We start from the raw sequence: 25,930 nt of genomic DNA, 5'->3' as shown, positions 1-25,930 counted from the left end.
CCCTTTATCAATTGGCAACGTGTTCTCCTCAATACTAAGCTCCTCTTGTACCTTCAAAATTTTCTGCAATTTATCAAACTTCGTTCTTTAGTCCAACCCATCATTGTAAATGTCCTTATTTCCAACAATACTTGGTCTTAAAGGAAATATCTCTCCCACTGTTCTACAGTAATATCTTGCTCTTGTTCCCAATACATCTACTAAAACCACCACACACTCAACTTCCTCATGTCTTCCTTTCTTACTATTACTTTCAACTAAACAAAATCTGGACAAAAAGGCCGCCCTGGCATTGTATTAACAAGACACATAGATAATGCTTGTTCCTCAATCCCCCCCCCCCTCAAAAGTGACTCCTTTACTCAGCAACTTGTAATGGCAAATCCTTCCACAAATCTCAAATACTATTCACACAACCTAAAGAACGACCTTAGTTGATTTAAAGTTTTTGGCAAATGTTCATTAGTTTTGACTTTAGACAGATTTTCTCTAGGTTTAATGGCTTCTGGAGTCAAGTAATGACCTAATTTCTCACCTTATTCTGTTACGAAATTGCACTTTTCTAATTTCACGGTCATCCCATGATTACTTAATATATTTAATACCTGATCAACAATTTTATTGTGATCCTCTTTAGATGAAGCATGTGTCAATATGACATCCTCAAATGCAATGACTACTTTAACCAAATGGATTTTAAGGTATGTTTTGAAAGACAGACACAGCAGATGTAAGTCCAAATAGCATTTGGAGGTAGTGATACGCTCCAAAAGGTGTCGAAAATGAAGTTAACAATCTTGATTTCCCAAAACTCCATTTGGTGATATGCAGATCTTAGTTCAATGGCGGAAAAAAGTATTGAGCATTTCCCAACTGCTTAAATATTTCCAATATTTAAGCTAAGTGATGGAAATCAGCAAAAATATTTTTGTTTAGAGACCTGGGATCGGCACACAACCTGATCTCAACAGTTTTTTTAATCGCTTCTACAATAGTTGAGACTACCTCTGAGGAATCAACCTGTTTAACTATATTTTCCTTTTCCAGTGTGCTCAAGTGGTTCATTATTGTTAAGTCACAAGAGAGATTGGACAATATGTACCAGGTTGTAAAATCATGCCAAATAACCCTTGATCTTTCCATCCAGAATATCATATCCTTCCTTTGCCACATAAATGTTTGGGCAAATTTTTCTCTCCTTGATCGTAACATTTTCTCAGAACCATCCCAATATGTCAATTTGGCTACCTTCAAAAACCAATGGGTTCACATCTGTTACAATTAAAGAGGTTCCTGACTACTTGTCATAGGATAACCTCTCCGACAAATCTATAATTGGTGATCCTGAGTAAGGAGTGACCAACAAGGATGTGTCACATATAATTTCACAAACTGGATCACCATTTTTGTGTCCAGTCTACACTGACAGTACTACTTTTGGATTGTCAATATGTTTGGTTACTACTCCTTACTGCAGACATTACCTGGATCATCTTCTTACACATTTTTCTTTTATAAAATGTCCACTTTTCAGACAGGTGTTACGCACTTCATTTTTCACAGAGCAGCTTGATGAATTTGCAAAGTGAAATATCGAACCGTAGCTGAAACAGTACCCTTGTCTTTGTGTGAACCTCTCACTTTATCTTGCTTGCTTGGAATGTGTTTGCTTGTGCTTACTAAGCTTACAATCTGATAGAGACTTCTAGCTGCATATTCCCCACCGTTGGATTTCCCAGATACCAGACTGGATCTAGAAACCTTTGCTTGAGCAATACCCCTGCTGGCTGTCTGGTGTCTCCGTTTGGCTCCGTGTGATGTCGCTGGAGTCTGTTGTGACACTGCGGTCACATATATAGGTGCCACCCAGGCACGCGGACGTCGGTTCTTTTCTTTCTGCACCAGTTAAGAGCTGATCCAGAGAAGAGCTACCCCTCTGTTGCTTTTTGACAGACTTTTTTCGAGAGATTGTTGAGAGATTTTTTCTTGTGTGTCAAGGTATGACCTCTAGACATACAGGGTTCAAGCAGTGTGGCACCTGTCACAGTGCCATGTCATTAACCAACCCCCATCTTGTCTGCTTGGGGTGTCTCGAGGGCGACCACAACTAAGTCATGCTCAGATTGCCGGTCCATGGCACCAAAGGCCTTGCGGGAGCGATCTTTGTAGCTCCTTGCGGCCCGGCAATCGACACCGTAAAGTGCGACTACTTGGAGATCCCGATCGAGGAAGAGAAGGTTGCACCACTGCTCCAGGAACCCCAAGTCCTCTTCTTTGCACTTGAAGTCCTATGAACACTCGGGAAAGAGGCACAAGAAGAAGTCCAAAATGACTTTGACTTTACCTCATCTGTTGCCAACAACAAGACAGGTAAGGAGCATCGACGCTGTAGTCATGGTCCTGCTGAATTGTTGACGGGGTCAACTCCACGCCTTCCCCCATTTCCGGGAGCCGGAGTAACCCCTGCTGAGATTAAAGACTTTTATGAAGCCATGTGCCGCGTATTTGTGCGAGCCGACCCCTCCAGTACGCCTCTGGGCCCTGTGGGGTTAGAGGAGGTCCCACCTGGTTCTACAATGACAGCTCTGTCCCCGGTGGGGTCTCATGGATCCGATTCCAGATCTGAGTTGGCGGCAGTCCCGAAGTCAATGCCTCCTGCGCCAGCCCCATTCTGATACCTGACTACTCTGACTCAGATCAACATCGCCCCGGGGTTCTACGTCATTACCTGTCCATTTTGAAGAGGTTTAAGGGATGGGTGAGGATTGGAAGGGCTCCCTGAACCCTTGGGAACATTGGTTACCCCGGTGAAAAATTGGACTGGTTTAAGGACCTTGGATAAGCCAGTGGACTGAACACACCTCCAGATACTGGCTTATTCTCTCCACATAGGTTGGCTATGGAGGAGGGGGCATCTCACACTCTCTTGGTGAGGAGGGCAGCAGAGCACTTTCAATTCACCGTACTACCATCTAGCCTTACCATCGGGTGTTCACCAAGGTGATGGTGATGGTTGCAGCTCATCGGTGCAGTTTAGGGGCATCGGTCTTCCCATGCCTTGATGGCTGTTAAAGGCGTCTTCACCTCAGGCTGTCTCTCAACCTCCAGACTACGGCAGATCTCCTGCATTTACTGGGATCCACTATAAATGTGCTGAAGTAACACCTGACTCCTTCTCAGATGGTCCTCTTCATCTGAGCTGTTCTGGACACAGTGAAGTTTTGGGCTTAACCTCCTGAGCTGCGAGTCCAGGATATTCAGGTTATGATACCGATGTTTCAGCCTCTATCTTGTATTTCAGAGAAGATGACTCTGAGGCTGCTGGGACTTATGGCTTCCTGTATCCTGTTGATAAATCACGCCAGATGGCGTACGCGGGCTCTGCAGTGGGACCTGAATTTCCTGTGGGCATAGCATCGGGGTAATCTCTCCGATGCGGTCCAGATATCGGAGGGAACTGCAAAAAACCTGCCGTGGTGGTTCATGAACTGCGATTGGGTCAGAGGCAGACTCCTCTCCCTTCCCCCACCAGATCTCACATTAGCAACAGATGTGTCATTCCTAGGATGGGATGGCGATCAGTGAGTGGTGGAGATCAGGGGACACTGGCCTCCGGCAGAGTCGGGCTCCACATCAATTTGTTGGAGCTTCGAGCGATCTGGCTAGCTCTGAAAGCATTTCTTCCGTCTGTCAATGGAAAGTTTGTGCAGACAACACCACCGGCATGTGGTACTGCAACAAGTAGGGCAGATGAGGTTGTGGACACTTTGTCAAAAGGCCCTGCGTCTCTGGCCATGGCTAGAACAGCAGGGCAAAACCCAGGTGGTTCAACACCTAGCAGGCTCTCTGAACACCAGGGCAGACAAACTAGGCCATTGATGCCTAGCGGATCACGAATGGCGTCTCTAGTCGGAGGTGGCGCAAAGTCTCTTTCAGCAGTGGGTAGAGCCTTGGCTAGATCTGTTTGCCTCCAAAGAGAACGTGCAATGTCAGCAGTTTTGCACGCTGGAATTTCCAAGAAGGCTATTACTCTGCAACGCTTTTCATCGTGAGTGGAGCTCAGGCCTGCTGTACGCCTTTCTGCCTCAAATCATTCTTGTGGCTCCGGACTGGACACACAGAGTCTGGTATCCAGAGCTTCTTCGAATGAGCATGGATCCTCCGATCAGGCTGCTATTTCAGGAGGATCTTCTGTCGCAGCAGCAGGGTAGGGGGATTCCTTCACCCGAACCTGTCAACTCTCTACCTCCTTGTGAGGAGACTGAGAGGTGACAGTTGATAGCTTTCGACCTTCCTCCCAAGGTATGTAATGCTATTTTACCGGGCAGGTGGCCCCTCCACTAAGACAGTATACACCTGCCATTGGCCAAAATGTGTAAAATATTGTACAGAAAGGTCTATTGACCCTCTTTCTGCTTCTCTATCTAATATTCTTCTTTGTATTCTTATCCTTGCCCAGCAGGGCTCTGCTTTGGGTACTCTCAAGGGTTATCTTTCTGCTCTGTCCACTTTCTGGCAGCTGCCGGACCAAACCTTTTCAGGAGCTCTAATCTATCGCCCTCCGGGATCACAGAATAACTTCCTAGAAAATCTTGGGGAAGCACTCGGCAATCTCACTCTCAAGTTTGCCAATTTTACTATGCTGGGGGACTTAAATATCCATCTTGACGAGACTGAGGACCCTAACGCACTATTGCTGAAGGACCTAGTCAGTGTCCTAGGACTCACAATACTGACTAATGAGCCCACACATAAAGCGGGTCATACCTTAGACTGTATCTGCACTAATACTAAATCCATGAAAGTGGACTCCCCTCGTATTCTGACCTGGACCGACCATTTGCTGGTCCCCTTTAACCTAATCATAAAAAGGAAAGGGATCAGAACGGACCATCAGAAAATTGAAATCCACACAAAGAAAGACTGGAATAAGATCCTGGACCAAATTGCCAAGGATAGTAAACCCCCCTTAACTGGAAATACGGAAAGAGATTACACCAACTTCTGTGCATGGATCACTGGATTCTGCGGGACTGAGGATTCCAGTAAAGTGAGTAAAAAGCGGAATAAAAAGTCCGCCCCCTGGTTCTCCCTCCCTTTAAAGGAAATACAAAAAGAGGTCAGAACCCTGGAAAGAAAATGGCATCGCACATATGGAAAAGAAGAACTAGCCATCTATAAAACATCTAGAAAACACTACCATGCAATGATTAAAAGTGCCAAAAAAAACTATTTTTTTGAAGCCATAAACTCTTCAAATAACAAACAAAAAGAAATCTTCAAAATAGTCGATGACTTCATGAATCCTAGGATTCTTAGACAGGAGATCCCTCCTTCGCTTCCACTATGTAATTCAATCGCCAACTACTTCGAACAGAAAATATCTGACCTCACCAAGGATTTCCCAGACCCACCTTCATCCCCCCTCGCAGAAACCTTAACACCTCTCAATAGTAAGACCCAGTTTAACATATTCACCCATGTTGGTCTGGAAGAAACCCGTCAGGCTATTATATCCAGCAAATCCGGTTCCCCATTTGATCCCTGCCCCCTTTACTGTTACATGCTCTGGTGGACACAGTAAATCCGAGCATAAATGCTATCATGAATTCTTCCCTGGCTACCGCTGCCATTTCATCGGAATGGAAATTGGCCGCTGTTAAACCTCTACAGAAAAAACCCCTAGCAGACCCCACCACACTTTCAAACCTCCGTCCTATTTCACTGCTCCCAATTCTCTTTAAACTCACGGAAGCAGCAGTGAATAAGCAGCTAACCAGATATTTGGAGGAAAATGATATCCTGCATCCTAACCAGGCGGGTTTCAGGGCTAAACACTCCACGGAGTCAGCATTACTACATACGGTAGAAACCCTGAAGACAGCTATGGACCAAGGAAAAAAGGCTGTCCTGGTACTGCTCGATCTATCGGCGGCCTTTGATACGGTCTCACACTCCGTATTAATTGGCCGCCTAGCAGAATCAGGAATATCAGGAGTTGTTCTTGAATGGCTAAAAACTTTCTTAGCCACAGGAAACAAGTTACGGTACTAGGGAAATACCACTCAGAGGAGAAAGCACTAAAAACAGGAGTACATCAGGGCTCTAGCTTAAGCCCAGTACTATTTAACCTATATATGACCCCCCTGATAGAACTCATCACCTGTTCCACATCAGCACTATATCTTACGCTGATGATACCCAGCTCATCCTTGTGTTAGATAGCAACACAACCAAGGCAGAGGAAAATCTAAGAGATTGTCTGGCTGCAACATTCGACTGGATGAGAAAACACCACCTTAAATGTAATTCGGGCAAGACCGAAATCCTACCATTCGGTCAACAAAACCTTTTTTTCCCCAAATCATGGTGGCCACAAGATGCAGAAGTCCCCCCCATCACTACGGCCCGCAATCTCGGGATTAGGTTCGACAAGGCCTTGTCATTTAGGCAACAAGCAGGTGCTGTGGCAGGGTCCTGCTTTAACATAATCAAAGGCCTCAGAAGATTCTTCGACCTTCTCCTGCTGACAGCGAGAAAGACCATGGCGGTGGCGCTAATTACATCTCGCCTGGACTACTGTAATAATCTTTATGCAGGCTCCAGCAAAGCAGTACTGCATAGACTGCAGATGGTCCAGAATGCCACCGCCCGCCTTGTGCTCAGATAGCCGAGGAAGTCGTCTGCATCAGCAGCTCTCAAGACCTTACACTGGCTGCCCATTCACAAAAGGATACTATTTAAAATCTTGGTAACCACCTTTAGAGCCTACTACCAGCTGGGCCCCACCTACCTGTCAAAAAGGTTTGGAAGATATGTGCCCTCCCGCTCACTCAGATCCTCCAACCTTAACTTGCTGGTCATTCCCAAATTTAGACTAGCTACGAAAGGAGGAAAAACCCTTGGAGTGCTGGGCGCTAGGGCCTGGAATAAACTACCACTTCAACTACGCCAGATTCCGATAGAGAACCTTTTTAGAAAGGCCCTAAAAACATGGATTTTTAAACTTACTGACTCCGCATGTTTGGCCCTGATCTAAACCAATTCCCTAGAAACGCCATTCTGTCACACTGGCATACGACTAGTTCCCTGGCCATACACCTCCTAGGCACAAACGGTCAGCGCCAAGATGCTCCGTGGAGTGTAAGTTGCGCTTTACAAAAATAAAATTACATTACATTACCTCAGTGGTCAAACCCCTTTTTTAGGTTTTGCCTAGCAATGCGTACGAAGTACGCATGCGCTAGCAAAACCTCTTGAGTTCTATGTCGGGTGATGACCCGCCTCTGTCTATCATTGGCTAGCTCCATAAATGGAGGCTAGCCATTGGGAGACAGAGGCTGTCAATCGCGCTTTCTCTTGAAAACGCGATTTGGGGGCGTTTCTGGTGCTTTTTTTAAGCCCCGCCACTTTGTCCCGGGCCGCGCTGCGATTGGCTGCCGGCCCGGGACACCCCCGTGACGTCATTCCCGGGCCGCGCTGTGATTGGCTGCCGGCCCGGGACACCCCCGTGACGTCAGCCAATCACAGCGCGGCCCGGGACCTGACTTGTTTAATAGTTATCTTTAGTAAACAATCTCCTTTTGTATTTGCAAATCAAAGAAGAGTTTTAGTGTACTTACTGTGTAGTAAAATCGCAGATTCATTGCACAGTTGTATATGATTCAATATTTACAATTGTATAGCCTTATTGAAATCGCTTGAAATGTGCTTTTGTTGCCCTTTCGATATGCGAGCACTTAGATTTTAACAATGCTTTCTGCTAGCACATCTCACCCCTTAAAACGCATACATCAAACTCACTTCATTTGAACGTGTTCTGCGGAACACAAACGATTTGGATATTTCACGACACACCCACTTGCGCACGTGCGCAAATAGGCTGAAATGACTCAATGTTGGGAGCGCGGTGGGCAACATTTATTATGGTGATCTAAATATGCCGGTCATTTTGGAAATATAGCAAGCCGGTGTTTTCACTTTGAGCGAATTGGACATGACCTTCATTACATAACAGCGTTTGCAAAATATAGTTTTTAAATAATATTTGTAAAAAGCTTACAAAACATCCATAAATATAAAAACAGTACAGATGTAAAATATGTGTTTTTGTGTGTTTTATGTGTTAATTATCAATTTTTCTGTCCGGAAATTGCAAACCTTGGAGCACAGGTCTATGCCAAACAAATACAAATGTTACATTACGAAATCAGGTAAGACTAAGATGGCGACCGATTTTTTCTCCCCTCTATCTTGAAGCGGCGCGGGTGGATGACGTTGTGCGACGGGGCAGCGCGAGCGGTACTGCTGCTGCTTCTGTTGCCGGGGAAGGAGAGGCTGGAGGTCGGAGCAGGGAGCCGAACGGGACCGCGTGTTCCACAGCCGCTGGAAGCCCTGAAGCAGCCATGTCCTACTGCCGGCAGGAAGGTGCGGGCATGGAGGGTTGGTGTGACCATGGGGTCTGCTCTGAGAACTGACCATTTGGGGATAGGTGGCACGTTTTCAGGTCGTCTATGTGCGACGGTTCCATTTGTGGTTATGTATGATACTTAAGGCATCGCGATAATATCTGCGAAACCAAGCTTATGCCTCTGTGCAATGAGAAACATTTCAGAAATTATGAAGTTTTAGGATTACAATGTGAAGCTTTGGAAATACAAGGACGGATATAGCGTATAGAATGGAAGTCCTGGCCCAAGACAGCTGGTAACTTCTGTGCCACCCTCTAGAGAATCGGTATGGCATTAGAGACTTGCAGTAGTTAAAAGCATGCCACCTCTTCCATGTGATTAGATTGCAACAGGGGAAGGCGCTGCTGGCATGCAGTGGAAGCAACTGAATTCTGGTCTTGTCAGTTCTTGAGCTGGAATCGGGTCGGCCACAGTGAATGAATTGGAGGTGGTCTGCTGCGGTGCGCTCTAATATATTGTAATAGAAGAAGAGTCCATCAATCCAGATGTATATTAAGCAAGATGATTTATTAAGATGTTGAGTTCAAGAGATGCAATTAAGAGCCCACCAGGAGCTGCTCAACCCATCCTTCAACTGACTCTCCCACATCCAATGTTCTACAGCATCATCACACACTAACATTCTATACCTCAGACACACTGGCTGAGCAGCAGATCCAACACATCCCCTTTCCTTGCAGGAAAAAAAACATTGCTACAACCCCATGCATCCCACAAATACATAGCAAGGGAAAGTACCTCTGCAAGGAAATGTAGGATGTCCAAGCATGCAACCCAGTGCTCCCTTCGAAGTAAAGATTAGCAGCCTGCAACCATGAAAACAAGTGGGCACTTGAAATAATGGAGCTATTGGCAATGATTTAAACATGTTGTATAGCAGCATGCCAAAATTATATATATATTTTTGGGGGGGAGGGGGAAGCGCTATGATGTGGGCAGCGGTAATGTGGTTTATTTCCCCCTTCAAATGGAAAAAAAAGGGTGGCTGGGGAACGGGCCACAAGGAGATCGGGCGAGAGAAATGTACGAGTAGGGGAAGAAGACACAAGAGACAATGAAGGGTCAACAGAACGGCCAGGGGCAGCAAGATGGCAGCGGAGGGTGGGCAGGAGGACCTGTGGCAGCAAGCTGACAGCGGAGGCCTGGAGGAAAGGGTAAGTATGTTGGCAACATGTGACTGGGGAAGCAAGCTAACAGAGGGAGGAGTACAGAAAGGGCTTAGGGAGCAATCTGACAATGGAGGGTGGACGAAAGGGGCTGCAGCAGCAAGTTGATAAAGGGTGAGCTGGATGGGAAGCAAGCTGGTGGTGGGAGACTTTGGGAGAGCAATCTGAAAACAGTGTTGTCAGTGGGGATTGGAGATGTAAACAGATACTGGGGCGGTGTGGAAGCAAGAACTACAAGAGCAGGTGAGTGGAGAGGAAGCGGGAATGAAGCTGAGGGAGGGCAAGAAAGATGAACGTGGAGGTCTGGATTTGTACGTGAGGGACAGCTGGAAAATGTACATACTCTTGTAGAGTGCTTAAACAAAAATAGAATAATAGCACCTGAAAAATGAACAGTGGAAGGACAGAAGTAATGCATCCATGCTCCAGGAGAGGGACAAACACAAGAAAAATGAAAGCCTGTGTAAACTGACGAAGAAAAAGCAAGCAAATAAGTGGAACAATGAATTCATATTGTGGAAAACCCTGAGCAGGCTGTAAGCTAATAGGTCTAGCGACAGACAGCACACGCCCTGTCTTAAGCAGGACCTACAAATGTTTGACACAGAAAAGGTTATACACATGTAGTGGTATGTGGGAAAGGAAGAGCTTGTTGGAGGGTCTGCATACAGTGCAGAGACTGGCTCATGTCTAGTTTGTGAATGCAGATGGGCAGAACAGTGCCTGGTATGGGTGTAATAGACGGCTGAGTGTATGTAAAGAGTGTGCAGAGCATTAGTTAATGATTTGTTGTAGAAATATGGTCCAGGTTGCACAGAGCATTCGTAAATAAAAACCGTATAGTGCTCTTCCTATTTTCAGTACCATATCTATGAACGTTCCTGACTGTTGATGAAGCTTTTAAGATATTGGTGCCAGAAGACTATAGGCGTACTAGTAAAGTGATCCTAATATCTAGCAATTCATTTCTAACATATGGCATATGCAGGGTCTCTCAATACTATAGTTAAATATTCTGGGCCATCAGGAGTCTTGCAGTACTGGTCTACTCATTTGACCCCAATTCATTTGATTTCTGAAATACAATCAAAATGTTCATGTAATAGAGCAAAACATGGTAGGGATCATGGACGTATGCAGGACGTTTTGAATTGCATGGTACAAAAAGCCATTCCATTAGTTATTTTTTAAATGAAATACACCAGATTTCAAGTGACAACATGTTGATGAAAAATGCGTTTTCCTTTCTTTTTGAATCATCAAAGTTTATTAAAAGGTCAGGAAGCAAGTAACAACTAGTCTATTGCTGCGGTGAGGTAAACCTTTTGATATTTGGCCCTCTTATTTTATTCTTGAGCAAGTGTAAAACTTGACAACGATCAGTTTTTAGTAATAAAATTGTAGATTTGTAGTATTTTTGTTATACAAAACATAATAAGAAAACAGATCTTGGGGGACCATATTCTGACCGTGTCTAGAAAAGGATTTGCACTATAATCTATGAATGCACATTGGGCGTTCTTTAGAGGCTTGATTCACACAAGAATGAGTGTAGTGGCCTTCCAGAGCAGAGTTGCAACAACACAAACACCATTACTTCCTCCAACTTTTTGCAGCGTGTACAGGAGCTGGCATAGCGGTGATTGTACAGTTATTGACCTCGGTCTTCTGATTTTTGGATAATACATATTCATAATTGAGATAATGTCTGCAACTGTTACAACACCCATTCTTGTGGGAATCCTGTGGTTGCTAATCTTTTTCCCTGTGGAAGACCATGCTGATTATTCATTTGGGTCGAATTGTTGCTGAATTAGCTACAGAGTGTCCATGAAATATTTACTGTACTCAACGGTGACCCTTTGATATTGTGATTCAATTTTTTTAAATTGTATATATTCACCCTCTCTTCTTATCTCTTGTGCTTGTTTAGGTTTCGTCCTGATGTTGCAACTGCGTAGCAGTTGCAACGCCAGGACGAAATCTAATGTTATCTCAATAGTAGGGACTTGGAACCGCCCCTTCTTCCATTGGCTAGCTCCATAAATGGAGGCTAGCCATTGGAAGACACGGTTGTCCATCACTCTTTCCCGGTCAGAACGCGAATCGTGGGCGTTTCTGACTCTTTTTTTAAGTTCCGCCCTCTCCTCTTCCCATTGGCTGGAATTTTACCTTCCAGCCAATGGGAAGGGGAGAGCACGAAAAAAACACGCCCCCCAGCTCTTCGACCGCCGCCTTGGGTGAGTGCTTGTTTAATCGGCTCATCACCTGGGTGGGTTAGCAAAACTCTCCATGTTTATAATTATCCCGAGTTTCTGAGTTAGGATGATGGATGTGCATTCCTTGCCTCGAGGCTGTGGTAATAGAGTGGCTCAAACTCAGATGAGTGATCGAGCTGCGCGTTGCTTGAGTAGCCGAGGGCGCTCCGTAGTGCTGGTGACTAGAGTACGCCTTGCATTGCCCATAAAGCGTTAAATCAACTGAGCGCTTTTAGAATTTTACTCCACGTACTGGGCGTTCTGTTTCCTCCCACCTGCAGATTAATTGTAAGGTCCGCTGCGTACTCACCTGAACTGTACGCTTCACATTGGGTGGACTGTGCGCCTTGCAAGATACGCTGCGTACCCCTCTGAACAGTACGCTTCGTTCCTTCAGTACGTCGCGTACCCGTACTCACGCGTGATGCGTGAGAGTTGGTAGGGCCGTAGGTACGCGACTCACGCGAGATGCGTGAGATTTGGTAGGGTGACGCGATTTCTCCCGTTTAGAGCGCACAGAAGCGCTATGAAGCACCCAGAAGGCCTAAGACTGGCCTGAAGTCCTAGAAACCGCCCCAGAAGTATTTTTAGTGGACTTCCAACCTTGCCAACAAAGAACTGGGGCATTATCCTGTCTTTTTAAAGTAACTGGAACTGAGGGAACTGTGTAGGAAATAACACGCAAAGAACTATTTACTGAAGTAAAGTAAACAAACTATTTTTGAACTGCAACTAAGAAGAAAAGTGCCTATTTACAACCTGTGGTGCTACAGAAACGTTATTTGGTCTTGTGATAAGTCTGTTGATATATATGTCACATTCTTCACTGTCTGTGATCAAAAGTTAAATGAAAATGCCAGGGCTCAGCCGACTGAAGCCCATCTCCAAACTCCTGTCGGCCCCCAGGGAAGAGGCAACGGGCACTTGGCGGCCGTCTACTTGAATACTGTGAAGTAACACCCCCCTGTGTCATTCGCTGCATTCCAGCGCGAGCCTGGGCACTGCCCACGTCTGGCGCAGGGCGGCCATTCATTTGTCTCCATCTGCCTTCTGTGAAGTTGTCCAGGTCTGCCTGGGAGCTGAGGGCGGCAGAAAAAGGATCCACTGGGCTTGTGTGCGCTGCATGTTGCACTATTGTATTTTCTCACTATCTGTTTTATTCGGCTCCTCACCTGGGTCGGTGGCTCTGTGTGTGTGTGTGTGTGTGTGTGTGTGTGCGTGTGTGTGTGTGTGTGTGTGGTAGTAATTGCTGTCTGCTGAGCTCGTCCAGTAGGGTACAATAGGTCTCACATTTGCGAGAGATTAAGCTATTGGAAATGTAAATGACAATGCATTTATTTATCTGTTTTCAAAACCAACACATAAATAAAAAATTTGTCATTTACAATGCCAATAGCTCTAACTTTTGCAAAGGCGAAACCGTTGCATTGTAAATGCTTGTTTGAATAGGTTCTTAAAAGGGCTTGTACATGTTTCCACCAATGTCCTTTATCATGCCACAGTGGGATCTCAATCTGGTCCTCGCATATCTTATTTGTGCTTCCTTTCAGCCTTTACACAATTGTCCCCTCGGCTGCTTACCATCAAGACAGCTTTTCTAATGGTAATAACACCTGCCCGAAGGGTGAGTGAATTGCAGGCTTCATCACTCAAGCCTCCCTATCTGATGACATTCTTGGATAAGGTGGTGACCCCATTGCATCTGGGTCAATCGGTCACGCTGCTCACCTTTTTTTGCTCCTCCGCATCCCTCTAAGGAAGAGGAGCAAAAAAAGGGCGTTGTCGTTCTCCCTTGACAGCACAAAAGAGTTCTGGGTGGACGACCAACTCTTTGTGGGTTACAAGGTTGGGCAGTGCAGAAACATTAAGCGCTGGGTCATTATCTGCATTAAAATCTGCTACACCATGGCAAAGAAGCAGCAGCCGACCCCTGAGGGCTTACAAACTCATTCCACTGGGGTAAAGGCTGCGCCCACAGCATTCGCTCAGGGTGTTCTAGTTCTGGATATCTGCCAGGCAACAACATGGACATCTCAGCACACATTTGCCAAGCACTACTGCCTGGACAGTCGGGTCCATAGGGATGGGCATTTTGTCTTTTCAGTACTGCAGGACTTTTTAGTCTAGCAAATGTGTCCGCAGCTCACCCCCAGTGTGGGATGGCTTGGGTATCTATGCAAAGGTAAGGAATCTGCAGCTAGAAGTCTCTATCAGCTAAACAAGTTACTTACCGTCAGTAACGCATTATCTGGTAGAGACAATATTTAGCTGCAGATTCCTTACAGACCCACCCATGCCTCCCTGCTCTGTGGACTCATTTATAGGGCTAGGGTTTCTCCCTTTGCAGGGCACTAGTTGTGACACACACAAGTCAGTTCACTTCATTGCTCTGCGCTTCTGGCGTGGAAAAGGGGATAAGGAATTGCTGTAAGCATGCCTGGTGGCGACTATATAGGTGAACGCGACATCACAACTGATGCCAACTTCGTTACACAGAGCCGAACTGGGCCACCCGATGGCGCACAGAGGTACTGCTCACGCAAATGTTTCTAGATCCCGTCTGACACCTGGGAAATTCAAAGGTAAGGAATCTACAGTTAGATATTGTCTCTACCAGATAATGCATTACAGGAGGTAATTAACTTGTTCGTTAATGCTGGTAAAAAATATCTGAAGTTTTCTGAGTTATTTGGAAGCAATTGATGATCTCTCAATACACTTGGCTACGTTTCAGGTTTTGTATAAAGAAAGGTTTTTTACTGCATTGTAGTTCTTCCTGATGTATTTTGACGTAACACCCTACAACGATCTGATCTTGTAGGTATTGATTGACAAAGCCTTTAAAATTATAAGAGGATGCCAGGACGCCACATAATGCTACTCAATTGTCCATAGATTCATGAACGAGTACTCATCTTGTAAAAAAATAAATAGTCTTTTCAACGATATTTGGTTCCTCTGAAAAATATTTACGCAGACGTTCAGTATCTTACTTCTATTCATTCTATATTCCAAAACTGCACCTGTCATGTTCCCTTTCTGACAAATGATTGAATATACGTTGCCTTTTAGCACCTAGGCAACTGAATAATAAAGCCAATTTCCTTTCACTGTCGAATTTTTTCCCATCAATGGCTATATCTTTCGAACCCATTGTTTCCAGCTGGAGGTAGGCTTTCCTGGAAAGTTCAGGAAATCTGATGGTGCGCTCACATCTTGCATTTTGAAGCCTCACCAGTAATAAGTCAATGCAGCAGATATGAAAGCCCTCGGAGCTAGCATTTGACACACGCCAAAATGTTAGTTAATCTGATGTCTGTATAATTGCAGGGTTTTAGTGAAACTGACCTTGAGCTATCACCTTGTTGTCTTTAAGCACTGCACATATCGAATACTCTTTGCACAAAAATGGCCCAGAATATGTGTTCAGACAACATTATAAATGTCACCCATAAGGTACTTGAAATGTTAAATAATTATTCAGGTGCAACAAATAAATGGCAAATAGAGGGAGGTCTCAATTCAGGTCTCATCCTGACCCAGGCTAACTTCCTTGTCACATGTGTCACGTGTGCACTGAAACAGTAGGAAGATAGCAGCCTTCACCGATGCCTGACCCTTACATCAGGAGAGACGTAATCTTGCAGGATTACAGCGCAAAATATGAAAAACTGTCTTGAAAATGGAGATGACGTACAGAGCAAAATGAATATACCAATATCACTGCTGCTGCAAATTCACCCCACCTTTGCTTCTGTCGAGTGTCACTGTCTTGAGTGTCGGACTGGTCAATGTTGCATGCTGAATACAGTTGTGTAGCATTGGCCCCGTGGGGGGGGGGAGGGGGGGGGGTTTGAAAGCAAGCTTCAGGACCCCCTTCCGCGCAGTATGAATGAAAGTTTTATTGCACAATTACTTAAAACCATTTGCAATATTTCTTACATCCATGAAAATAAAGTTAAAAATGCTATCTGAATCGCACATTCGAATTATATAGAATGTTTGTGAGGCCCTGCTGCAAGGATGCATGTTTGGAGGCAGGGAAGGGACAACCAAGATACTGACCCCTACTTTGAAGGCACAAGGGCTGCAGTGCCCAAGCTGTGTCTGCGCCATGTTTAATGATAGGGCCATTAGGTTCACATCCCCTCGACCCAGTGAGCTCTTATTCACATACAGGATCAGAGCAATGGCTTATGTATATGTGTAAGGAGGGGTTCAGCACTCATTCCTCTCTTTGATTACAAAGAATGATCAATTTCCTCAGGCAATAGACTGCGAGAGAGATTGTGTGATATGGAAGTGCAAAAATCATTGACAAACGACGACTGTTAAAAGCTCAAGAAAGGGGTGACGATCGTAAGGATAAAGTTAAGATGGAACGTGTAAGCAGTGGACAGCTGGTTACTGTAGTCAGAGGGAAGGTACAGTTTAGCTCGTGATAAAATCCTACTCCTGGGGTTCTGAATTTATTCGGTGAAATAAATTGCTCCTAGTGCAAGGTTTTTGTGGAATAACGTGTAATTTCATGCTTACCATACCAAACTCTGCAGATCACATAAGTACCATGCTTTTCCCCCCTTGTACATTCCAGCAAGTTTTACCTGCCAAAGTGTAAATAAGGGTTAGGATTTTATTGCCCACAGTAATTACCAATGTCTAAATTCCAAACAACTAGGAATTATGAATCCTATGCAAATAAACGTGTGTGCAGGGGTCTAAAACCTCCACGCCCCTCATAATCAGGGCTTTAAGCCATCACTAGGAGCTGACACCATAATCACATGTTTTTGTGGAGCCACAAAGAGAATGTCGGGGGTTTACTACACCAACATCTGCAAGTTCCAGTAAATACCATATATTCTCCTGATAAATATTAGCAAATTTTACCCGACAATATTTATCACAAAACTTGTAATTTATTTCTATGGGCTACAAGGAGTTAGCCCACATTGGAATTTAGGCAGCTACACATAATAAGGGCTTAAGTGTATCCTAAGTCATAATGATAGACTACATTGTGGGACATAAGCAGGCCTAAACAATTCATAAAAATATTACCAGACATGCAGGTCTAGTGGCTTGAAAAATCTACTTTATGTAACTGTAATACCCTTGACCCATAAACCGGATGCAAATTGTGTGAACTTATGCAAACATTTACAGCAGAGAGGCCAAGGATTGCATGACCATATATTCTGAATACCTTGTTCACCCACTGACAGGCACTCAAAGAACCTCGCACTGCCTTCAGCCTCTACTCCTGTCATACACAGCCATTATAAACACCTGAGCCGACTCAGTTCAAAGTATAAACTACACAAGAGTAATATGTTGCACACAAAAAAAACTCAGAAACACAACATCTTGTAAATAGCTAACACTCTTAGGGAAGGTAAGATTAGTAAAACGTGGCTATAAACAGGAGCTAAATCGCTGACATGGATTACCTTAAAATGTTTTACATTCATTGTTTAGAAATTTGTGTTATTTGCCAATAAAGTGAAGAGCATGAACAAGGAGCCTGATAGAGACCATTTTCAATCTCTTTTTAAAACAAAACAAGCATTTACAATGCAATGGTTTCGCCTTTTGAAAAGTTTGAGCTATTGGCATTGTAAATGACAACATTTGTATTTATGTGTTGGTTTGGAAAACAGATAAATAAATGGCATTGTCATTTACAATGCCAATAGTTTAATCTCTGGCAAATGCCACACAAAAACACACAGACCCACACACTGCATACTCTGCTGGGGCCGCAAGGCGCAGCCACTCAACTCATGCACAACACTGTCTAGGGGCTGCCACGTGCCCATGTACAACACAGCACACTACGCAGGAGCAGTCACTCACCCTACAGGTAACACTATATATTGTGCTGGGGCAGCAAGGTGCAGTCAATCACCTCACGCACAACACTGCACACGGTGCAGAGAAAGCCAATCACCCCGTGGGCAAGTTAAAAACAAGCCAGGACAAAGTCACCTCATGCTTTCCATTCAGGGATCTCAATCACTACAAGTCAATGCAACCGTCAAGGATGTCAATCTGGGCTTCTGAAAATTCTGTGTCTCTCTTAGACAGCGGGAGGGGGGCGGGCAGGCACACGGACAGCGGGAGGCACACGGACAGCGGGAGGGGGCGGGAACGGGGACACGAACAGCGGAAGGGGGGGCAGGAACGGGAAGACGGACAGCGGGAGGGGGGTGCGGGAACGAACGGGCACACGGAAAGCACGAAATGGTGTAGGGGAATGTATGGTTGCGCAAAGTATCAAACTCACTGACTTTCGAAAGGCTTTAGATGGCAGAATGCATACATCTATCTACCTCTGTGCATTCAAGGAATCTTAAAGCACTTTCCATTCAGGGATCTCAATCACTACAAGTCAATGCAACCGTCAAGGATGTCAATCTGGGCTTCTGAAAATTCTGTGTCTCTCTCAGACAGTGGGAGGGGGGCGGGCAGGCACACGGACAGCGGGAGGCACACGGACAGCGGGAGGGGGGGCGGGAGGGGGGACACGAACAGCGGGAGGGGGGGCAGGAACGGGAAGACGGACAGCGGGGGGGGGTGCGGGAACGAACGGGCACACGGAAAGCACGAAATGGGGTAGGGGAATGTATGGTTGCGCAAAGTATCAAACTCACTGACTTTCGAAAGGCTTTAGATGGCAGAATGCATACATCTATCTACCTCTGTGCATTCAAGGAATCTTAAAGCACTTTCCATTCAGGGATCTCAATCACTACAAGTCAATGCAACCGTCAAGGATGTCAATCTGGGCTTCTGAAAATTCTGTGTCTCTCTCAGACAGCGGGAGGGGGGCGGGCAGGCACACGGACAGTGGGAGGCACACGGACAGCGGGAGGGGGGCGGGAACGGGCACACGAACAGCGGGAGGGGGGGCAGGAACGGGAAGACGGACAGCAGGAGGGCGGTGCGGGAATGAACGGGCACACGGAAAGCACTCACCTGGACCTGGACTTCATCCGGCGGCGGTCGGCCGCGGAATGACGAAAAGAAACCTCGACGAACAAAAAAATAAACCCCGCCCACCGCCGCACTGACGTGTCCAAAGGGGCCGGATCACAGCCGCATGACGTTGGAATAGGGGTGGGATGAGTAAAAATGGCCGGAACGCCCCCAAATCTGCTCCGCAATTGACAGACAGATCCCTGTTCCAATGGCTAGCCTCCATTTATGGAGCTAGCCAATGGAACAGAGGGCGGATTCCCAAGCCACATACTGTAAAACATTAGATTTCCCCTGCGCCGAAAAGCGAAACCTAAAAATACTACCGGTACTTAGACCCGGAGCTTCTTATCTTTCTCCTATGGCAGGTTTTTAGAGCGAAGCGACGGCTTGAAAAGTTCCCCTTCTCCAATGTACCTTAGAGCAAATACACCACAAGTTTTAATGGAAAAAAACATAAACAAAACTAAATTCCTGCTTATTGATACTGTATTTCCTTCAGAGCGCCCCATTTTGTTAAGCTTTTCTCTCAACCTCTGTAAGCCTCCTTACTTCTCCCTTCTTAAAGTACTATTCTCAACAGAGTGGGGACCCGGGGGAAGTAGGGCATGCTCAACCTTCTCCCGGGCATTTCAGGCAGGTGGTGCAATCCTAGAGACACAATGCCACAATTGGGTGGTGATGAAGGGGAGGAGCAAAGGGGCAGGAGGTTTTTTTTTGGTGTGGGGCGGCCTCTTTGCCAGTCACCACACCTAGGGCAGGTATTGTTAGGCCAAAGCAGTTGGTTTGTTGCCATTGGTTCAAATTTAGATATTTTGATAATGGCAGGTATCAGTAAAGTAGTCGCCACCCTGAAAGTATTACAGGAGAAGCATTGGTATGACTTGCTCAAGGAAGGGGTGCTTGAGCAGGCATGGGTTAGTTTGCGACACCCAAAGAGCATGTCAACTGAAGGGGTGTTACAGCAGAGTGGATTGCGTGCTCACTGCCGCATTCCAAACATGTAAACGGTAAAGATAAAAATACATTTGTAGCAAGAACATGGGGTGATAATCAGGAAGCATACACACTTATTCCACACAGTTTTCAAACTGTGGAGAACCTACCTTAGGCATGTTCAGCTGGAGAGGAGTCTCTCCGCGGTGGAGCGCATTTGTCATGCAGGAGGGGTGGGCATTTGAGGGAACGCTTGGGTAGAGGGTGGGGAGCATCCCCCTTACAAGTGGTTGAGGGCGTGGTGTAGCGCGTTACCCAGGAGGGGGCAGGAGACCTGCCAACAGCCATGACAATGTGTCAGACATTAGAGGAAAGACTGTTGGCAGTGTGACATAATTGTTGAAACATTAGATGGGGGTGTCTGACAAATATGTCTAATTTTTTGGGGGAATGGAACAAGGACGTGGAGGAGACTGCTGGTTTAAGAGACATATAGGTGATTGTTCAACTTGGGACTGCATTGCCTCTCAAAGTTCAGAGATGGGACGTGGAGAATAGGACTGTTACACCATCTATTTTTGTTGGCATGTCAGTAAGTGGAAGTGCACAGTTGCCGGGCAACAAGGAAACTACGTCAGAGATGTGGGTATGGGATGAAGATAGACTTCAAATAGTAGATCAGGGACATCTTGAGGCAGCTGGTGGGGTCACTAGGAGTAACGTGTTGGTCATTTCCAGCGGAATGGATAGCAAGTCTGAAGCAAGACTGACATATGATGTCAGTGGAAATTTCCTGACTCCAGTCACAGCCGTAGTGATGTGTGGGCACCAGGCGGAAGAGAGAGAGAGGTCTGGAGCAGCTTTCCTGAGTATGTAGACGAGAAGGAGTTTACATTTGAATGATGGTGGTGTTGAGGAAATGTTGAGTACGAGTTCTGGAATGAGTGATAGTTTGGCTGTATGGGGCAGATTTTGAAGATGACAGATCATTGGACCTCTCGGCCACATTCAATACTGTCTCTCAACGCACCCTATGCACAAGACTCCATGACGCCGGCATCCGCAACAAAGCTCTGGAATGGATCTGCTCCTTCCTCGCCGGCCGAACACAGAGAGTCAGACTAACACCATTCCACTCCGAACCCACAGAGATCAGCTGCGATGTGCCTCAAAGCTCCTCCCTGAGCCCCACTCTCTTCAACATCTACAAGGCCCAGCTGGCAGCCATCGTCAGAAACCACAGACTCAACATCATCTCCTACGCTGGCGACACCCAGCTGAATCTGTCGCTCACCAACGAACCTACAGACCAACTTCCAAGACGAGATGAAGGCTGTCACCACCTGGATGTAGAACAGCTGCCTTAAGCTGAACTCAGAGAAGACCAAAGTTCTCATCAACGGCTTCACCCCCTCCGCCTGGGACGACTCCTGGTGGCCCGCAGCACTTGGAAATCCCCCACCCACAGACCACGCACAAAATCTAGGCATCATCCTGGACTCCTCGCTCACCATGAGTCGCCTGATCAACGCCATCTCATCAGCCTGCTTCCGCATGCCACCCCTGCTCCGAAAAATCTTCAAGTGGATCCCCACCGAGACGGTCACCCACACACTCATCAGCAGCAAAATCGACTATGGCAATGCACTCTACGCAGGCATCACCCAGAAACTCCTCAAGAAACTTCAGAACGCCTCCGCAAAACTCATTCGCAACATCCCCTGCCACAGACACATCACCGGCCATCTGAGAGACCTCCACTGGCTCCCAGTCAACCAAAGAATCACCTTCAAGCTCCTCACACATGCCTACAACGCTCTACAAAACCTTGGACTTCCGTACCTTAACCACTTCTTCGCATTCCACACACCCACAATAGACCTCTGATCCGCCCAACTGGCCCTGGCTACCGTCCAAAGTATCCACAAGACCACGGCCGGAAGAAGATCCTTCTCCTACCTCGCAGAAAAGACCTGGAACACCCTGCCTCTCTACCTCAGGCAATCACTGTCACTACCTCAATTCAGGAAGGACCTCAAGACCTGGCTCTTTGACTGAACCACAGCGCCTTCGACGGACTAGCTGTTCCCACCCCCTTGAGACTGTTACAGGTGAGTAGTCGTGCTTTACAAGTCACCTGATTGATTGGAAGATGGCGAGATTATGGATGATAATGCGGAGGAGATTGTTATGGAAGCAGCACAAGGGTATCGCAATAGAGAATTGGGGGTGCATCTAACAAAAGGAGGAGAGTTGCTGTTTTGCAGCTTCTAGAGAAGGCGGCGCACATTTCGGACAATTTGTTGAGATTGAAGAACTCAGGAGTCGCATGGCAAGTTATTCCAAGGATTTGTAGTGTAGTTTCTATATTCCAAATAGGCTCTGCGCATTGGAATAATATATCCTATAGATAGGACTGAGGTCTACTAGGTCTCTATCGAATATACTAGACTTAATTGTGAGTGCCAGCTAGCTCAGTGGTCACTAGAAACGTTCTCGAATTCACAAGAAAAGATTAGTTTCTGACAATCGCATAAACATGACAACTTTGTTTCCCAAGATAAAACTGATCATCAGGGCCATGGAAACAATAGATATATATTTCACTCAGTCAATCGTGCATGCTTCGTTTCACCAGAGGTGCAGAGAAATAGATAGACAGGCGTTTTCAATAAAAGGATTTATTGAACAGTCTTCTTTCTCAAGCATAAGAAATGAACTGCTACTGTACTAAAGGCAGCTGTTTGGGGGGGCTGCGCTCCACCCGCCGTTCTTTAGGGTGGGCGGGGAGGGGCACAATACTGGACGGGCGCTGGTGGAGAGCCAACCTGTTGACTGTACTTGCTAACATTTTCCCCATCCTCCACACCACCCCCTTTCTTTTCCCTTAGTCCCCCTCCCCTTTCTCTCTCTTCTTCCCCCCCCCCCATCCCTTTACTTGATGGCCTGGAAATCCATGCAGAGGCTGTCACTCTGACCGGAGGGGTGAGCTACAGTTTAATAACGTTCGAATCCCATAATGGGCTGTGAGCGGGAAGTGCTCGCGCATTGTTTCTCTGTTGTGTGTTGGGTGAGTACTGGGCAAAAGGCACTCTGCTAATTGGGGATGTGGGTAGTTCAAAGCCTACGGAGCAGGGGAGCAGGGAGGGGGTGGGATCCGGGGTAGTTGGGGGTGTGGGGTGGGGGAGGAGCGGGACAGTTGGGGGCAAACGAAGAAGATTGGTCAGGTCACGCAAGGGCTGTACTGTTGCTGTTGAAATTTGTACCATTACACACAGGGGGTCATGTCAGAACTGTATGGAAACACATGTTCATGACACTGGGAGTCACGGTGTTGATGTATCGATAGGAAACATGCATTGCTATGAAGTGGGATAAGAGTTTGAAGATAATGAGCTGGAACGTCAATGGGTTGGGGGACAAGCTTAAGAGAACCATTGTACTGCAATTTATCAAGAGGCACCTTCCTGATGTGGTACTCCTGCAGGAGACGCATCTACTGGGCAACACTTGTCACGCGCTAAACAGATGGGGCTATGTCCTAGCGGCACACGCCGGATTCACCTCAGGATCCCGTGGGGTGGGTATTTTGCTTCATCGTAACCTTCCCCTAATCATCGACCACACAGACTCTGACCCCTTAGGGCGCTTTGTAACAATCTCGGGCAGATGGGAGGGTCATAGGATTAATCTGGTCGCGGTCTACATTCCACCTGGTCTTCAAACCCAATCATATCAGGACCTGGGCAAGTTGTTCCTTTCCCTCCCAGAAGGGGCCTCCTAGTGGGAGGTGACTTTAACGCAGTAGTGTCAGGAACCCTTGACCGTAACCCTCCCAGGAACATACCAATGGGGCAAAGGTGGGTATCTGATTTCCTTGAGGCCTTTGGCCTCACCGACCTTTGGCGTCTCCGACACCCGAGGGACACTTAATACACATTTTTCTCCGGCCCACATAGATCATTCTCCCGCATTGACTACATACTATCACCTCTACAGCGCGACATAACGATTCATGACATCACTCACCTCGCAAGGGGAATCTCGGACCACTCACCGTTAGTTGCCCACCTCACATTCGGGGACAGGCAGGAGGGCTGCATTGCGCCCATAAACGCCTGGTACCTACGTAGCGAAGAAATAAAGAAAAAGCTTACCCTCTCGATTGACCGCTACTTTGAGGACAACAATGGTACTGTGGACTCGTCGTCGGTGTTGTGGGAGGCCTTTAAGACAGTACTAAGAGGGGAAGCCCTGTCCACTATTACCGGTCGCCGCAGGGAGCGGGAAGGGCAAATGGCTACTATGGAGGGAGACCTCCTTGCACTGGAGATGGCGGCTCAAGAGAGGGGTGCACCGAGAACGCTACACCTGATGGAGCTCAAAGCGGCGGAATATAGGGACTTAGCCACCGACGAAGCCAGAACCATGGCCAGAGACAGGGAGGGTAGACTTTATGACCAGGGAGATAAAGCGGACAAACTAATAGCCTGGCTAGACAAAAAGCAACAGGCTCAGAGAGTCGTGGCGGAGCTCAAGACTGAATCTGGGAAAGTCATCACGGAGCTGCGTGAGATAGTTAAGGAATTCGCGCTGCACTACCGAAAGGTCTATAGCAGGGGCTCTGACAGGCCAGAAGAAGATTCGGCCTCCTTATTGACCAACATCCATTTGCCCGTCCTCTCAGATACGGAACGAGAAGTCCTTGAGACACCACTTGCTGTAGAAGAACTGAGCCGGGCGATAAGGGACCTCAAGCCGGGAAAGGCCCTTGGGCCTAATGGCTTGCCGATAGAGCTGTACAAGCTGACGCCTGGCGGCCTGAGTCCGTACCTAAAACAAATGTTTGAAGAGAGCAAGGAAAAGGGCATTTTACCATGAGATCAACGTATTGCCACGATAGTGACTATCCCAAAAGAAGGGAAACCAAGGGATTCCTGTGCCTCCTATAGGCCCATATCTTTGCTAAATGCAGAACCTAAAATCCTCGCCAAGGTACTCGCGAATAGGCTCAAACCTGTCCTTCCCGCTCTGGTCCACCTGGACCAGTCTGGTTTCATGCCCCACCGCAACACAGCGCTCAAACTCCGATGGCTACATGGGGTGCTGGGACGCTGTCATACCCTCCGGGAAGATGCGGTCGTAGTACCTCTAGACGCCGCAATGGCATTCGACACGCTAGAATGGCCATACATGATGGCTGTCCTCCGAAAATTGGGCTTTGGCCCTAACTTCATAGGGTGGGTGCGTTTACTTTACTCTAAGCCCTTGGCCCAGGTCTCTGTCAATAACAAAACCTCTGAAGTATTTGCGCTTGAGAGAGGGACGCGGCAGGGGTGCCCTCTCTCACCTCAGTTGTTTGCACTTTCGTTAGAACCGCTTGCTGCCTGGATCAGGCAGGACCTCTCCCTGAAAGGAATACGCTGGGCTGACGGGTGGGGAGACAGGATCTCGTTATATGCGGACGATATCCTCCTCTATCTCACGAGACCTCGTAAGTCCCTTATAGTGGCCATGGATATCTTATCCAGTTTCGGGAGGAATTCAGGATACAGTATTAACTGGGACAAATCCATACTATACGCCCTACAGGGTAACGCCCCGGTCGTTCTACGAAATTGCCCAATTACAGTGACCACTGAGGGGTTTCGATACCTTGGGATCTTTATCTCCAAGGAAAAGGGACTCTGCCTCCTGGCGAAGGCTCCCACTGTCCCTCCTCGGGCGGGCGGCACTCTTCAAAATGATGGCGTTGCCAAGATTCTTGTATGCACCACAGAACCACCCGGACTTGGTCCCGCACTCATACTTTAAGGCTATCGAAACCTCTCAGAAAGAGCTGCTGTGGTCTGGAACACCTCGTATATGCCTCCAAAAATTGACCTTGGGGTGGTATGACGGAGGCATAGCGCTCCCGGACATCCGTAAGTACTACTGGGCTGCCCACCTTGCGGCCATTAATCAGGGCACATATTGTGCTGGTGACGACCCAGGGTATGGCATGGATCGCTGGCTCCTGCCAGGGGGAAACTTCGAGGCGGCGCTTTACTCTAGACCTGGTAGATACCAACTCTCTGGACCCACGCAACACTCGGTACAGGTGTGGCACATTGTACAACGG

Source organism: Lissotriton helveticus, chromosome 9 (assembly GCF_964261635.1).
Source record: "Lissotriton helveticus chromosome 9, aLisHel1.1, whole genome shotgun sequence".
NCBI lineage: Eukaryota > Metazoa > Chordata > Amphibia > Caudata > Salamandridae > Lissotriton > Lissotriton helveticus.
This window is presented reverse-complemented; position numbering follows the sequence as displayed.